At 49.6% G+C, this 4,831-nt stretch overlaps 1 protein-coding gene across 1 annotated transcript in view; it reads left to right on the forward strand.

Moving 5' to 3' along the window:
* Nucleotides 1-4,831, forward strand: part of CLPB (ClpB homolog, mitochondrial AAA ATPase chaperonin) — a 63,068-nt gene that overhangs the window by 805 nt on the left and 57,432 nt on the right. The window lies entirely within an intron of this gene.

A 4,831-nucleotide genomic window follows, 5' to 3' on the forward strand; every position in this document is an offset into this window, starting at 1 on the left:
ACGGGGGGAGGGAGAGGGTCTGGTCCCGGGGGGGGGGGGGGGGGCGTCAGGCAAACCGTCCAGGTGCATCTCCCACCATCCCCAAATTGTGACTCCAATGCATACACCTGTTGCCTCCAAAGTATTCCCCACCCCACCTGCTTTAAGGTTCCCAAGAAACCTCGGTAGGTACCTTTTCACTGCAGAACCTTCCTTACAGTCACAGAAATCTGCCTTTTATGGTGTAGGCCCAGTATACCATAAGGAGAGAGGGGCTGTGGCTCAGTGAAAGAGCCTCTGCTTGGCATGCAGGAGGTCCCAGGTTCAATCCCCGGCACCTCCAGTCAAAAGGACCAGGCAGGAGGTGATGGGAAAGACCTCCACCTTAGACCCTGGAGAGCGATGGAGAACAGCATCTGCTTTGCATGCAGAAGGTCCCCGGTTCAGTCCCCGGTATCTCCAGTTAAAAAGAGACAGGCAGGAGGTGATGAGAAAGACCTCTCTGCCCGAGACCCTGAAGAGCTGCTGCCAGTCTGAGTAGGCAATACTGACCTTGATGGCCCAGGAGTCTGAGACAGTATAAGGCAGCTTCATATACCGGGGAAGGCTGTGGCTCCATGGTAGAGCAGGGTGTCTAGCTGCTGCTGCTGTTTCTCCCATTGGACAGCTCACCCTGTACAGAACAACATAAGCAACAATGTGTACTCAGTGGTAGAGCCTCTGCTTGGCATGCAGAAGGTCCCCGGTTCAATCCCCAGCAGCATGTCCAGTTAAAAATCAGGTCGTTGGTGATGAGAAAGACCTCCGCCTGAGACCCTGGAGAGCTGTAAAGAGGGGCTGTGGCTCAGTGACAGAGCCTCTGCTTGGCATGCGGAAGGTCCCCGGTTCAATCCCCAGCAGCATCTCCAGTTAAACAGACCAGGTCGGTGGTGATGAGAAAGACCTCCGCCTGAGACCCTGGAGAGCCGCTGCTGGTCTTGGTAGACCAAGAGCTTGCTTCAATATAAGGCAAGTTCGTGTGTGTGTGATAAGTCGGCAAGTTCGTGTGTGTGTGTGTGTGTGTGTGATATGTCTCTGCCTGGTAGCGGCTCTCCAAGATTTCAGAGGAGCGTGAGGTCTCTTCCAGGCCTCGAGCTTAGAGATGCAGAGTTTGAACCTCAGTTCTTCTGCCTGCAAAACAGGAACTCTGCGGTGTTTAATGTAAGAATTAAAAATTTCCCTAGATGTTGCAGAAACGTCTGTGAGCAGGAGACAAGATTTTTACCTGCTTCTTTTCACATATCTTCCCTGTGGGACTCACACTGACACTGATGATGCATCCCGGGGTGGCATTTCTCATGCTTGCTTTTCTGCGCAGGGAAAAGCTGTTTATGGGCTTCCTAGAGGAATCTGGTCAGCTACTGTGGGAACAGAATGCTGGACTTATAGACTCATGGAGGAATTTCAGACAGATGATATATTCCGGAAGAGGAACGGTTCCCAAACGGTTTCTGGTCTGTCATTTCAGAACCATTTTAGAACCAGTTCCCTACCGGAATATATTTGTAATTTCAGACACAAACGCTTCTGTCCCGTTTAGGAAACGGGGCTGAAGCGTTTTACCTGTCAACCGCTTCCAAGTAGTCTTCAGTTTCCTCTCCCGATTCCGATGTGCTTTTTCCCCACCGTTTTTCGCCCGCGCGAGCTATAACGCTATAATGGAACAGCATTATATCAACCCCATTGGAATGCCTGGAGTGTTTTGTTATAGTGCTATAGCGCTGTAGTGCTCTAAAGCAAACGTTCCCCCCCAAAAAATAGCCGGAGATCGCCCACGCGGGCGAAAAAAAGCAGGGGAAAGTGGTGCAGTCTGAAATGGCAAACCGCTTCAGATCCAGCTCTTTACCGGAAGGGGAAAGCCATGTGTGAAATGGCAGCATTATACCGGTTTACTCCACGACGGATCAAAAACGACTTCAAAACAGGTTAAAAAGGGTAATGTGAAATTCCTCACAGAATGTTAGAGCTGGAAGGGACCTTGCAGGTCATCCAGTCTGACCCCCTGCACTCTGCAGGAGCATAGCTGAAAGAGAGCCCTACAACATACCCGAGAGATGGCCATCCAGCCTCCGCTTGAAAACGTCCACCGAAGGAGCCTCCAGCACCTCCCGAGGCAGACTGTTCCACTGCTCAACCACTCTGACAGTCAGGAGGTTTCTCCTGATATTTAGCCAGTAACGACTCCCTTGTCATTTCCACCTATTAGATCTAGTCTTGCAATCCGGAGCAAGAGAGAATAGATCTGCTCCATCGTCTACATGACAGCCCTTCAGATACTTGAAGACTGCAGTCATGTCCCCTCTAAGCCTTCTCTTTCCCAGGCTAAACAGACCCGACTCTTTCAGCCTTTCCTCGTAAGACTTGGATTCCAACCCTCTCACCATCCTGGTTGCCCTCTTCTGGACACGGTCATAGAATTATAGAATCATAGAATGTTAGAGTTGGAAGGGACCTCGCCGGTCATCCAGTCCAACCCCCTGCACTCTGCAGGAGCAGAGCCGAAAGGCAGCCCTACAACATACCCGAGAGAGGGCCGTCCAGCCTCCGCTTGAAAACTTGCTGGGTCTTTGGTCTGATCCAGCAGGGCTCTTCTTATGCTCTTATAACATTACATCAGACCTGGACAGGTGTGTCAGGTCTATTGCGGGTGGGAAATAGGGAGTCTCGTGGCACTCGAAAGGCAAACCGAAGCTTTTTTATGTTAGAAGAATGGCAGAATATGTTATTTTCACACAAATATGCTTATACGACAAAATTCATTTTTAAGATGCTACAGTATATGTAGCACTAAACAAGTCAAAAGCATATGGACAGATATTGCTGGAGTCCAGTGGCGCCTTGGAGATCAACAAGATTTTGGAGGAATAAACTTTTGAGAGTGAGCACTCCCTTCGTCAGATACGAGTGAAGGGGATGAAGGGGGCTTTGGCTTTCGAAAGCTCATACCCTGAAAACCCTGTCGGTTTCTAAGGTGCTCCAGGACTGGAATCAAACTGTTCCACTGCAGACAAGTGTGGCTGCCCTCTGGAACTATAGCTAGAGAAGAGAAGAGATTGGATTCATACCCCGCCCCTCACTCGGAGTCTCAGAGTAGCTTACAATCTTCTTTCCCTTCCCCTCCCCACAACAGACACCCTCTGAGCAGTTTTCCCTCTAAGCTGAGTGAGTGTAAGCTAGCTCACAGTTTTTTAGCCTCCAGCTCACACGTTTTTGTCTTAGCTCAGGAAGGAGGGCTCCAGAGCAGTGTCCCCTCTAAGCTGAGTGAGTGTGAGCTAGCTTACAGTTTTTTAGCCTCTGGCTCACACCTTTTTGTCTCAGGAAGGATGTCTCCAGAGCAGTGTCCCCTCTAAGCTGAGTGAGTGTGAGCTAGCTCACAGTTTTTTAGCCTCCAGCTCACACGTTTTTGTTTTAGCTCAGGAAGGATGACTCCAGAGCAAACTAATTTATGCAGTAGCCAAATCACTCACTCACAGCTTTAATGCCAGCAGCTCACAAAGCCTGATTTTTGCTCACGAGTCTCCACAGCTTAGAGGGAACATTGCCTGTGAGGTTGGTGGGGCTGAGAGAGCTCTTTTCAGAACTGTCCTTGAGAGAACAGCTCTGACAGAACTATGGCTTGCCCAGGGTCAAATAGAATTTTCACTTTGATGGAGGGACGCACATTCAGACCTACAAAATCGCTGTTACCAGAATAAGTTGTGGTGGTGATATGGCTATACCTATGGCCCATCACTAATACCAAGAGTCCAATTATAAGTTGACAAGGAAACAACATCTGGTTTAATTATATGGATACTAGAATTCTGTAACAGGTCTTTGAATGTGTGTCTAGAATATATAGATAATAGTGACCACTACCACTGAGGAAGGCCCTTAGGGGCCGAAGCGCGTTTGGTCTTCAGATGTAAAGTTTTTACCCATCATTTGTATGTATAGTGGACAAGCTTTTACAGTCTGATTTTAGACAAAGCAAGTTTTAATCAGGAAAGTTTTAACACGTGTACACCTTAATAAATATTTGTGCTTTTTTATATATATGGTTTAGCTTAGCCCTATTTGGTTCATTGCCCAGGGTCATCTAGCAGGTGCAAGCGGAGGAGTGGGGGAATCAAACCCGGTTCTCCCGGATTAGAGTCCGCGCACTTAAGCACTACACCAAACTGGCTCTGTTACCATGGTGTGTTGTTTTTTTTAAAAATCAAAGTGGGCCATGAGGTCACAAAGTAAAACCTGTGGCCTCTGTGAGCGTGAAGAGTGCAGGGGGATCCCCGGCACCCGGTACAAGCCCACATGGGACCCAGTTTCCGGCCCGAGAGATGCGAGATGACAGGAGACCGTTTGCACTCTCGAGCAGAGCTCCCTGAAACCCCTGGCCGTTCTCAGAAGGAAAAATAAGGAAACTGTTTCAGTACCCCCTTTGCTCAGAGCGCAGCGTGCAGTAAATAAAGAATATTAAAACTCTTTGTCAGCCTGCCGGTTGTTGCGTCTCCCCCTCTTGCATTCATGAGACCATTAAGAGGGATGGAAGGAAGGAAAGGGGAGAGGAGAGGAGCCTCCAGACGAGAAAGAGAGAGAAACCGGCTCCCGGTACGTCACGATGGACGCTCGTCTTTGTGTTTGGGCCCGGCCAGTCTGCGCTGCCTCCTGTTTGTCTCGTACCCTCACCTGTTTGCGCAAGCGGCCTACTCTTGTGAATGGAGCAACGTCGTGGAAGAGAATTTGAGCCTGTGCTCGGATCCGCTTCCCAGAGCTGGGGCAGAAAGCCCATCCTGATGACCGGATCTTCCCCCTTGTAGCCGGGAGCCGTGGAACA

Source organism: Gekko japonicus, unplaced genomic scaffold (assembly GCF_001447785.1).
Source record: "Gekko japonicus isolate JY-2015 unplaced genomic scaffold, Gekko_japonicus_V1.1 scaffold4619, whole genome shotgun sequence".
Classification (NCBI taxonomy): domain Eukaryota; kingdom Metazoa; phylum Chordata; class Lepidosauria; order Squamata; family Gekkonidae; genus Gekko; species Gekko japonicus.